The sequence below is a fragment of the Centropristis striata genome, chromosome 6 (assembly GCF_030273125.1).
Source record: "Centropristis striata isolate RG_2023a ecotype Rhode Island chromosome 6, C.striata_1.0, whole genome shotgun sequence".
Lineage (NCBI taxonomy): Eukaryota > Metazoa > Chordata > Actinopteri > Perciformes > Serranidae > Centropristis > Centropristis striata.
Window position 1 is genome coordinate 95,001 of NC_081522.1, and position 13,110 is coordinate 108,110.

General features: G+C 41.2%; 1 pseudogene; it reads left to right on the forward strand.

The window, feature by feature from the left end:
- Positions 1 to 13,110, forward strand: part of LOC131973091 (homeodomain-interacting protein kinase 3-like) — a 35,853-nt pseudogene that overhangs the window by 2,746 nt on the left and 19,997 nt on the right.

Sequence of the window (13,110 nt, forward strand, 5' to 3'; positions counted from 1 at the left end):
AATTATTTTTTGTGTTCAAACTGTTTAAATTTTGTTGTTGAAAATATACATTCTGAATTCTGAATTTCTTGCATTCTGTTTAAATTAATGTTTAAACAGCATTTTTGGTGAAAGTTGTAATTTTAATGACAGTCATTGGCCTTTAAGATCTCAGAGTTTTAATGTAGAATAAGAGCAGCTGATTGTATCTATATGAACTATGATCGCGTTATATCAGTTGCTTTATTTGATTTATTTCAGCATTTTAATAACTGAGATTCAGCAGATCAAAATAAAGATGTCTATCGTATTAAGTAAAAATTCTAATGTTCATGGTTCATAAACAGTATTTCAGTAACTTTCCAGACAGAAAGGTTTATCAATCAATGACATCAGTCAACAGTCATTTCAGCTTTTATCTGTATTTGTAAAATGTCACTGAGTTGCTAAACACCTTCATGCTCCATGATGTATCGCTTCCCTCTGGTCTGCTTGCTCTGCGGTTCTACTTAGTGTGAAACTGACCTCCAGCGTGGCGTGCAGGGACAGATAGAGACGCACCGGGCTTCCCCTTCTCCCGTTACAGGACGCCAGTTCCCCTTTGCAGGAAGGCTGACATGATGGCTTAGTGTGTATTTGCCTTTACAGCTTTTCTGATTGCTTTATTTAGAACGCCAGCTCGCTCAGGAGGATGGTGATAGGGAAGGTGCTGCTTTCCTCTTAACCAGTTCACTTCTTGATGCACAGAATTGGTGTGCTACACAAGTTAGTATAGACCAGGCATGTCCAAACTATTCCACAAAGGGCCGTGTGGCTGCAGGTTTTCGTTCCAACCAAGCAGCAGCACCAGACTGGACTCAGTTAATCAACTGATCTCAGTCTTCAGACAGTTGATTGGTCAAACTGTGTGCTTTTGCTTGGTTGAAACGAAAACCTGCAGCCAAACGGCCCTTTGTGAATAGTTTGGACATGCCTGGTATAGACCATCACAGCATGTTAAGTGATCAAGTGAAAAAAAAACTTAATCCTTAAGGTCTAAAAACCTAATTGTGTTAAATTAGTTTTTCCCCTTGATAAATGATGCATGTTACCTGTGTTTTCTTTCTCTCCTTTAGGTATGGCCTCAAAAGTCTTGGTCTACCCATCACACCTGCACTCAGCTGAAACCAGTGCCTTAGGAAGCAGCAGTAGTGGAACCAGCAGACATAAAGACGAAGCTCACCACAGTCATAACACCAGCAGAGCCTTTCAGCACCGACCCGCATCCAAGACCTATGTGATCGGAGTCAACTACGGTATAGCCTACCCCAACAACGTGGTCCCGTCCTCCAGCGGTGCTGATCCAGGAAGCCGGCCCCGGGGGCTGCAGCTGGGACACAGGGAGGAGTGGGCACTGCAGACTGCAGGATCACAGAGAGAGGAGAGCTGGGAGAGACCAGGAGAAGGTCCAGCTGGGATCCAGGAGCCTCCTCACCAGAGCAGAGGCCCACAGGAAGTGAGGCTTCGTAGAGACAGTGGGGGGACTCCTTCAGGAGGAGGCCTGGACTGTGGGCTCCTGAGGAGGACCTGCATCAGAGCAGAGGAGGAGGAGGGACGAAGCAGGAGAGGACAAGCAAGAGGAGGATACGTCAAGCTTTTAGACCCAGGTGCCAGCCAGAGATGTGAGCAGAAGACAGGTGAAGGTGGAGAACACCCGCAGGAGAACCGCTGCATCAGAACCATGCAGATAGTGGAGGAGGTATCTGCTCTACCTTCTCTTCCTCCCCCTGTTGCCATGTTGCAGACCAGCACCGGGAACAATGCAGACAGTGTCAGAGTGGGCTGTGGAGGGACGCTGCCCACTCAGCCCAGCAGGGTGGAGGCAGTGGGAACCAGGGCGGAGGGGGCTGAAATCAGGCCTAACGGCAGTACTGAGACGGTGGCAGGAGCTACTGTCACCAGAACCGGATCAGCAGACGGAGACTACCAGTTAGTTCAGCACGAGGTTCTGTGTTCCTTGAAGAACAGCTATGAAGTTCTGGAGTTTCTGGGTCGGGGAACCTTCGGTCAGGTGGTGAAGTGCTGGAAGAGAGGAACGAATGAAGTGGTGGCAGTGAAGATACTGAAGAACCATCCATCCTATGCACGGCAGGGACAGATTGAGGTGAGAACCTGTTTTTATTGTGAGTAGAACAAATGTTTTTTTGTTAAACTGTGGTGTAGTGGCCTATTTACTTGAGACTAACCCATGCCTGCTTTTATTGCAAGGACATTGTTTATGTTTGTCTTGCTTTAGTTTAGTTGTTAGTCTGAACTGAACCTCTGTTGTTTTCTATCTTGTCTTGATCTCCAGGTGGAGATTTTGGCCCGGTTGAGCAGCGAGAATGCAGATGAGCACAACGTGGTGCGAGCTCTGGAGTGCTTTCAGCACCGCAGTCACACCTGCCTGGTGTTTGAGATGCTGGAGCAAAACCTCTACGACTTCCTGAAGCAGAACAAGTTCAGTCCCCTGCCACTCAAGATCATCAGGCCCATTCTGCAGCAGGTGAAGTGGACCCAAATATAACCCAAACTTATAGAAACAGCACCAAATACCACACATGGAGTCTTTTAATGTATTTAAATCTCTGCAGGTGGCGACAGCCTTAAAGAAGCTGAAGTGTCTGGGTCTGATCCACGCGGACCTGAAGCCAGAGAACATCATGCTGGTGGACCCGTCCAGGCAGCCCTACAGGGTCAAGGTCATCGACTTCGGCTCCGCCAGCCACGTCTCCAAGGCCGTCTGCTCCACTTACCTGCAGTCCAGATACTACAGGTGAGGCTTCCCACGTTCAGTTACACTTCTGGACAATCATCATTCTTTTTTTTTTAACTTTCTTTTTATTGATTTTTCAGTGAAAAAAATAAGCACAAACATATAATTATACACACAGAACAGGTACATCAGACAGGGTCATCCATACATACAGCAAAATACAATGGCAGGTTTTGTTCTAAACAAAGGGCTGACAGGTTATCCACAAGGTCACCGGTACAAAAAATAAAATAAAGAACCCCATAACAAGCGGAAATGGAATTTATATATACATAATTATACTCGGGGAGAAACACTCCTGACCCAGAGGAATAATACAATAATATAAAATAAAAAGATTTTGCCACACAGAATATGTAATCACCTCTCATATATGTAGTCCCTCCATTTCTTCCAGTATTGGTCTCCTTTTTCAGTACTGTATCTCAGGGAAAATGTTAACATTTCCATATTATAGATTACAATCATCATTCTTTAATGTAAAAAAGAAATTGACTTTATTTTGGGATCTTGACTACTCTCATAGTCATTGAAAGCACTCCACCCTGCTTCAGATGACTGTCTGATGCCTTTTCATACTGTTTAAAACACTTCAAAGGCTGTTTTTCTGTGGTTGTGTAAATTCATTAGAAGTTATTACAGATACTTTGTTCAGCGATATTTTCCACATCCCAGATGCCATATTCAGTATTATCTTGTTATGAGAGCAGCCAAAAAATGCCACAGGAAAGAAAAAGCTGCATACTGCACATGGAACTCAACCGGTTTCAAATAGTACAAAATGTTCAGTAACTGAATTCACAGGGTAGAATATTTTTACAGAGTTCAAATATGTGATGCAATGAAATGTCACATCATCAGGATATGCTAACCAGATAGCTGACAGTCCTGTGGGTAATGGCTGTTTATGTGTTTGTTTCCCACAGGGCTCAGTAAAGTCTGTATGTGTTGAGGCCTTTGCTCTTCTTATGTAATGTTCTCTGTGTTAACCTGCACACAGCCCTCCCTTCCCCTTTACTTTCTTTCTGTCTTTTACTTTTTCTCCTCTTTCCCTGCTGTCTTCTGTTTGTCCTGCTCCCTCATTCTTTCCTGCACATATTATTCTTTGGACCAACGTATGTCTGCTCCGTGTTGAGCTCGTCCCGCCCTAAACTCAGCTGCTGTTGCATAACGTGCAGAGGAACTGAAATGTTTACATGAGGAACGCCGTCATGAAGTATTTGCCGTGTCTTGTAGAAGGGAGAGAGGGGAATGTGCTCATGAAACTCAAACAGGATTGTGAACCTTGAGACATTGTTGCACAAAGAACTTTATTAAGTTATTAAGTAGTAAGCTCACATTATGCCACAATATATTAAAGAGCTTCTGCAGCTACAAGACAGAATTATGGAGTGTACACAGTAGAACATCTGTTCACCATCAAACCTGTTCTCTCATTTGAAATGTACTTTTATTTGTTGAGTCATTGTGGATTTGTTGGCATGTGGAAGTTAGTGGCAGGTGACAAGTTTTAATGACGTACATGCTTGCCAAAGTGTTTCCTTTTCATTAACCGCTGGACAGCAAGCTGGCAATTTCATTCACTTACGCCTACGCTCTTACTAGCAAGTTTCAGCAAGTAGGCAGATCTAGACGGATAAACTTTTGCAAACTATTGCAAACTCTTCAAACATTGTGCAATTTGTTGAGGTGCTGGGTATTTCTACAGCTTATTCACTGTACACACCCATGATTACTCTCTGTGAGTCCTAATTTTATTGCCGTATGAGGAGCGTTAACCCCGAGTGGAACTTCTCCATTTTTTAAAGAAGCAAAGCACATTGTGTGCCCCCCTCTCAGACACATGGAGGAGAGTAGCTATAGCTGTTGCATAACATAAAGGCTCTGCAGTTGACCTGGTTAAGTGTGTATGAGTGTGTGTTCATGCGTGCTGGAGTGCGTTTTGTCTTTGAGCAGCAGCATCAACGCTGAGATCATAGAGCAGTTAAAATGGGCTGGCACTGAGTTTAGGGAGGTCAGTCAGGACACAGAAGGCCAGAGAAGAATGTGGTATGTAAAAACCCACATTTAGATCCAGGAAAAAACATTCAGACATTCCTGTGTGCGTCTGGGTGTGCTTATATATGTGCTGGTGTCTGTGCAGCAGGCTGGGTACGCTATGTTGCTCACACAATGTACCCGAACATGCTACACAATAAGTAGACGCAGATGTGTTTAAAGAGCTTCTCTGAGGGTGGAAAAAGATAGTTAACTTTACCTGCTGGGGCCAAAAGCTAAACTGACCAGAAAGCTTGTGCAACAGCTTTAGTCTGTTTTTTTGATTGCTTTGCAAAGCGTCGATTTTTGTGCCTTTTGACAAATAAAAGAAGGCTATTTGGTTAAAAAGGTTATTCAAAGACACTTTTTTTTCTTTTCATGGTACACCAACACTCCACTTTTCCTTTTATTGCTTCCTCACCCCCATTCCACCTGGTGTCTGTGTGTTAGTTTAGCCACCTGGTCGTATATATATTCCTAGTTTACCTGGTGTGTTTGTGGCCTTGTTAGGTAAATATCAGTATAGGGTGATGTCTCCATACTGTTTTGTATGTACATGCTGTCTATGATTATGTAATTTGAGCCCAGGGGAGTAAGTGTGTCGTTGTGTTTGTACGTCAGGTTATCAGCAGAGTGTTTAGCAGGACACAGTGTCTCCTGGTCTCTAGCTCATATTGCATAATGACTCTACTGTATTGTTGCCACAGTGAAGCAGTAAAGACATGCTGGCCAGACCACAGTGGCTAGGAGGAGGGGTTTGTTTTTATTTTTATTTTTTTACAGTTCTGGGGTTTTCCCTGGATTTTCCAGAACCAAAGGTAGGAGCACTGCCCCAGCGTGGCTCTGATTCAGAACGCTGTTTTATAAGACAACAAGAAAACCATAAGGGTCCATGGTATTATTCATCTGAACACTCTGATTAAAGGCACAATCTCATAAATCTAAATATAAAAACAGGTTTGTATCCAACACTCACACTGAACTGGGCTACTTGTAGAACAAACTTTGCCTATGTTTGAAATGATCAGATGAAAGTCAATGTGGTAAATGTCAGATGCTCAAAAAAAGAGCAACCACTTCCATATAGCAAACAGTGATTGGATTTATGTTACTAAGCCGCTCAGAGTCCTCAGCTACCACCGCAGGAAGCAAAGTATACAACGTTTAGATGTGTGGCCGCATTCATAAAACTATGGGCCGGAATACAAAGTAACTAAGATGTAAAAATGAAATGTCAAAAGATGTCAAAACCTGCTTGCCTTGTTTGTTTGTTAACTTTTTCCCCTTAAGCTAACTGCTTAAGCTGAAGTAAAAGTACTGCAAATAAACATTATCATGCAGGCTCTCTCTCTAGTAATTCATCTTCAGAGCCAGTAGACTGTCCACTGTAGCAGATAGTCACACTCTAAACAAAATATAAATACATTATTGCTTGTACTGTGAGAAAAGGACAACACAGCAAATACATTAGAGTGCATGTTTACTTTCACTGTAATTTGGTCTCTGGAACAAAATGGATCAACCACGTCTCTAGATCACCACATATAAATCGATTATGGACCCAACATCATGTTTTCATATGGTTCAACAGCTACGTTCCCAGTAGCGCCACTGGGACGATGTGTAGGCTGGAGCACTGCTACAATCATTAGTAACCAGTATAAACTCCCTTTGGTGCAGAACTTCTTTAGCTCTCTCCAGACTCTGCTCTGCTGCAGGAACCCATCACACTCATCCAGACAGTGCTCTGCACAGACAGAATCATGTAATATCATGCTGGTGGCTGGAAAAATGTATGTTTACGCAATTATATAGTCATCCATCCCACCTACAACAAGCTGCTATACAAAGAGTATATTCCATATATATCCCATCACCAACTGGAAGGATTAAACTGTTCCTGTGTTAGTCTTGTCCATCTAAACCTACAATTAATGGACACAAATACTTAATTAAACACCTTATTGATCCAGTTAGAGCTCTCCTAGTGCTACTCGCCTCAATTTGACTTTTCCTGCTGTGATTTCAGGCTGCTATTTACTATAAAAGATGGGGTTTTTGCATATTAATTCACACAATTGTATTTATATTTCTGGTTGTGTATGAATCTAGGCAGATATCTGAGGCGGTAGCAGGTCCAGTAACTTTAGCATCTGAAGTGTCCTCCAGTAAATGTGCATTCAAGTTAGTTGCGTTTTTGCACTGTCCCTTATTTATTCATCTGTAAATTAATTCCATATGATTTCTAATGAAACTATGACCTATTTGTTTACCTGCCTTGTCCTCAGCCCTAAACAGACCTTGTTAGTCCACAGCAGTGAAACCAGAATCTAGGTCTATTTACTCCCTTTCTGCTGAGGCCTGCTAAGTCATCAAGATCATGTTTTATTAACTGAACAGCTACAAACTTGTTGATTTCATAAGCATGACTGTGTAGATAGAAGTCTCTGGCTCAGAGGCTTTTCAGAGCCTGTCATGCTCTAATGTGTTGTTGCCATGGCAGCGTGACACAGCAGGCCTGGTGAGGTGACTGGTCTGTCCTGCGGGGGCTGCTGACGTAAAACAGCTCCCACAATGAAAATGGAGCACTGGGCTATGTGAATAATTCAGCTCGGCAGATCAGGTAGAAGGAAAGATGGCTGGACAGGTTGTTAGGCTTCCTGATTCCAGGTGTGATGTCTCTGTCACACAGGTGTTGGTTTACACCAGCAGCTAGCCAACACACAGCCCTGGGCCGCTCTATTAAAGGATCCATATGTTGAGTTACACTGTCAGTTTCACTCCAGGAACGAGTGTTAGACGCAGCTGGGAGACTTTCTGTTGGTTTAGGGAAGTCAAACAGAGAAACAGACACGTAGCATTGTTTGTTTGTGGAGTCATTTATCTGTCTAGTTTGTTCTGATGGTCAGTCAGGAAGCCATGCATCACTGTGGAGCTCATACCTGCTGCTAGGACTCATATATATATATATATATATATATATATATAGAGCACGATGAATAATACATGATCACTCACACTGAGTGCTGTATGTGTGTTAACAAGTTGCTATATCCCCTCAATGGAAATAATTGGCCTCCAGTATGTGTCTATAGTTTGTCTTTTCTTTTTCTTTCTCTGAAATATCTCTGCCTCTCCTGCTTTGTGAATGTCCACATAGCCAGTCAGCGTAATTATAGTCCTGATACACAACAGAAACATTAGTTGCTGCTGTGCTGTATAAAACTGCAGGCGTACAAAAAAGTGAAGCTGAAGCTGTCCAGAGGCTTTCTGCTTTCCTTCTCATAAACATTTAATACTGTAAACACATGTTTTTAAACCTGAATTCTATATTGGGTTGGTGAAATGATTTTGTATTAGGTGTTTTTTTTTTTTCTTAAACTACATTTTTACTTTAAGTGTAATACATTTGTTATACATTGTCATAGTTCACTTAGTTTAATCCCTGATTCAGCAGAATATTAGTGTGATAAGACTGGTGAAGTTTCCTAACAGTCTTCTCTGGCTTCCATTTTATCCATTAATTTATGATTTATTTGTTGCATTCTTCACCCCTTGACTCCTTCCCTTTTAGCCAATTCCTCCACCCATGTTTCCTGGATCATAACAGCCTTTTCCATGGAGCTATTATATGGGATAATGGTTTCAGTCATCGAGAACCTAAAATATAGCAGAAGATCACTTTAGTTAGTAACAAGTCCTTAAGAGCAAGAGTATTATTAGAGCACATTAGAGCATTATTTCAGTTAAATAGAAAGCAGTAACATGCTACTGGTGTCTGATGGTCTGGCGTCTTTCAGGGAACGTTTATTTTCATTCCGTGTTGTTTTTGTTTGCTCCTCATGCTTGTTGTTGACTCTCATGTAAGTTGATCCTCTCCACCACACGTGTCCCACATATGTGGTCATCATGGATCAGCTCTGTCCAGCGATGGTTCACATGTCTGGTAACGAGTCCTCATCACGTTGAAAGTATTACTACTACTAGTATTCTCTACATGTCTGAAGATGGATAGATAGATAGAGAGATAGATAGATATACTTTATTTATCCCAAGCTGGGAAATGACAGTGTAGCAGCAGCATTACACACAGAGACAATAACAACACAATTAAGTAAAAAGAACAACCTAGGCATACTTCAAGCAATAAAATATAAAAATACAATAAAATACAATAAAAAATGAAGTGTCTAAAGAAGAAGTGTCTAAAGAAGGAGTATGTATTAAGGAGTAGAATAGAATTCCAGTGCAGAATAAATATGAATATACAGTATAAAAATGTTGGTGCTGTGAAACAAATAAGGTGCAATGAACAGTGTGCATAAAAAACACAAAGTGCATAGACAGTATGTAATGAACCAGACTATTATTTGTTATTGTACAGTGTGATGGCACGTGGCAGGAAAGATGTTTTATATCTGTCCCTATAAGAGTGTTGATCCGTAGTTATCTCAGGTGTGTGCTCTGCAGCAGGGTGTGTTTCCGTGCGGCTGCAGTGTTTGTTCCTGCTGTAGGTGCTGCTCTCTAGTGTGAACAGTCAGTTCTGGAAGCTGGTCTGGCTGCCAAACACCTGTGGGTGTGTGAGTGTTTTATGTTTGTTATGTGATGAGCTGTTACGGCTCTGGAAGGCTGCAGCCATCGCTCTAGCAACAATACACACGCTCCTCTTTTAATTCACTATAGTTTCAGTATGAAGTCAGAATATATCATTATTATAACTGTCAAACAGGATTTTTTAAAACTCCAGACTTTACAGCTTCATCTCAATAAATTAGAATATCATGGAAAAGTCAAACAGCCCCAACAAGTATTGAGTCATATAGACAGAGGAACATTTCCATATTAAACATTGGTCTTTTGTAATATTAAACATTCAGAGTAACTGAATTTTAGGTCTTCATTAAATGTAAGCCATAATAAATTAAATAAATTGTGTGTAATGGGTCTGTATAATGTGTTACTTCCACTCTTTGAATTGAATTTCTGACATAAATAAACTTTCTATGATATTCTAATTTATTGAGATGCACCAGTATAAGTGGAAGATATGTTATGGATAGAATATCAATTACAACAAAAGTCTTTTTATCTGAATCTCAAACATGAAACATCACCAGAGGCCATGCATGTTGGACCAGTGTACAGTTGAAGCTTGTAGGTTCTGGCTGGTATGTGTATATATATATATATATATATATATATATATATATATATATATATATATATATATATATATATATATATATATATATATATATATATATATATAGTCCAACCTTGTATAAATTGTCCAACAATGTTATTATATTTATTCTCTCTTTAAAAGACTGTGAATTTACATTATTATCATTTTTATAATTCATTTGTTGAAGTTTTGAATGAAGGGGTTGCAGGATGTATTTAACTGCTGTTCTTTGTGTCCAAACAGAGTTGTTTTCTTTCTGTTGTCTGACGTCTCTGGGTTAATCCTCCATGATTATCGTAGCACTTAAAGCTAGAAACAACACAATCAGTTCCTCAGCTCCTCTCTGCAGGTTGTTCTGTCATGTTTAAGGCTCTTTTTGTGTTGCATAACTAGACTTCTTCCTCTTGAAGGAGCAATAGGAAATGGCAAAGTGTAATTTCCTCCTCCAGGCCAAGGAGGGTAGACGACATGAGCTCTGAATGTGATGGTTGACATCTGCAACACACACACACACACACATGCACAAACACATGCACACACACACACATGCACGCACAGAAGCACACACATGCTCACAGTCATACACACGATAATGTTGAGCGATGGCCCCGTTTATCACCCTGTAATGCTGTTACATTATGGTCTTGCGTCCGGCTGTTGCTAGGCAACGGTCGTTTCCCCTGTGGTCGTCACAGCAGCGGTTACTATTTGCGGCGCTGTTGCTCGGCTGCTGTGTCCAGGACTAATAACCATTGTTTTCACACGCTGCTTTACTCTACTGCTGCTAGATTACTAGTCCCACTTGAGTTGCGTAAGTGGCAAAGTCTATTCACTGGAAGAGCTTAGTTCTTTGTTGGGAGGAACACTGCATGCACGTCATCTGGGTGTAATGTTCAATTTGTGACCTCTGAATAAGCTTTGTCCATGTGACTCATTTATTGTATTGAGGCAGAAATGTATCATATATTTAATTACCTTAACAGTCTTAACAGGGAAAATACAGGAATTTCTTAGTTGCACATATTCTAATTTAAATCAAAAAAGTTTTCTCAAGGTTTCAAGTCATTCACACAATAAATATTAATACATTTCATAGGTAATTTATTTAGTTACATGAATGACACCTGGAGCAGATCTTTCATCAGCGTGGTGCATAAAATGTTCACTGAAACACCAATCTGTCTTTTAACTGCCCTGCAAATAAATTCTGACCAGTTTTTTGTTGAGACTGCTTTGGTATAATGGCCAGCACATGTTTTCCAGCATATTACCCTGTATATTATATATTTTGATTGATTGATTGTCTTTATTTCGAACATGCAAGCAACAAAAAAACAAGTTTAAATATTAATAGATGAATAAATAAAAAAACAAAACAAAAAAGCAAAAAAATTGACATTGACACTTTCTGCAAGCTCGAAAGGGGGTCGGGGATATTTTCACCCAGTACCACCCTGGAAAGGTTCTGATAGTGATGCATTTGACGCAGTGCTTTTAAAATGTTTGCCACAGCTACCAAACCCAGAGAGCTTAAGCTAAGCTAAAGGTCTCACTGCAGGAAAGGTTATCTGGAGTTTAGTCGTCATTTTGGATCCAGAGTCACCCCGGACACTGATTATTATTATATATTTTAAAGGTTTTGCACTAGCCACTATTCATTGATCTTTCCCTTTGGCTCAGCAGAAACATTTCTGTTCACTCTGTCTTCTGAAGCTCATCTCATCCAGCTAAGCTAAGCTAAGCTAAGCTAAGCTAGCTCTAGGGCGGCCAGCCCTCTGGGCTGCAGTAGGGTGACTTGTTTAGTCTCTTCCCCAAACTAACCTCTTCTGTCTCTCTTTTTTCTCTCCGTAGAGCTCCAGAGATTATTTTGGGCCTGCCTTTCAGCGAGGCCATCGACATGTGGTCCCTGGGCTGCGTGATAGCCGAGCTCTTCCTGGGCTGGCCGCTCTACCCCGGAGCGCTGGAGTACGACCAGGTAACATTCCCACACATAACACACACACATCTACAAGCTACTGTATCACACACACACACACACACACTCACACACTCTCCAGGAGAGATAAAGTTATATCCCTCTCCTGCCAGAGAACAGGGAGTACAAAATAAAGGTCAAAATAAACAGTGAGAAATATCATTTTTCAGAGATTACAGAACACATATTTAACGTGTAAAACTATTTTTCCCTCTCTGCTCCTGCAGCAGTATGTTGATGATCTAGTTGAAGCTTTGTTTGTTGTTGTTCCCTGATCCCTCTCTCTCTCACTGTGTGAGTGAAGTCCAACAAATCCAGCATGAAATCCACCTAATGCTAATCTGAGCTGAGTGAATCAGGAAATTGTTCTTGGCAACGTGTGATGATCTTCCCACAGGGTTGTGTGGTCTAAACTGCACAACTGGAACTTTAACGGGTGTCCCCCGGCGAGGGGAAGGGAGCATGGGAACAGGCCCAGTCCACATTCACAGACCAGCAGGATTACCCTGTTGGACTATAGGCAACCAGAGCTAAGCCCATCATGTTTACTGTGTTTCAGTTTAGAATTCTGGAACAAGGAAGAACTTGGACACATTGTTATTGTCGTGTCTCGGAATTTATAATGTTGTGAGAACATTATATCTGACCTTTTATGGACAAGTTCTCCAGAGCTTCTTTGCCAAACCAAATGTTAGAAATTGGCTGTTCTTTCACAGAACATACCAGGACCAAACATTCTTCTTCATTAACATTTTTTAATTAATCGATGGCATTGACGCCTAAAACTGCCTGTAAAACCTCTGGTTGATTTTAAAATCAGCCCCTTAAACCTGAAGTTTTTCTGTAAATTCAACAGAAGGGTCAACGCTACTCCTAAATAATAGATTTTTCAGCCTCTGTAGCAGATAGAAATGAAATTCAAAAAGTATTTGAGAGCTTATACAAATACTACAAAACGACGTATCCGCTTTCCACTTCAATGGGTTAATGTGAATGCATGCATGTGCTTTAGGAAGGTTTTTTGGTGAGGTGTGACTCGTCCTCCAGCAGCAGCAGCAGCAGCTATCAGTTTGTGCGATCACCCGTCAGAGATAGTGGTGATAAAGCTCCGCTGAGCTCTGACAGATCTGTTGTAGACCG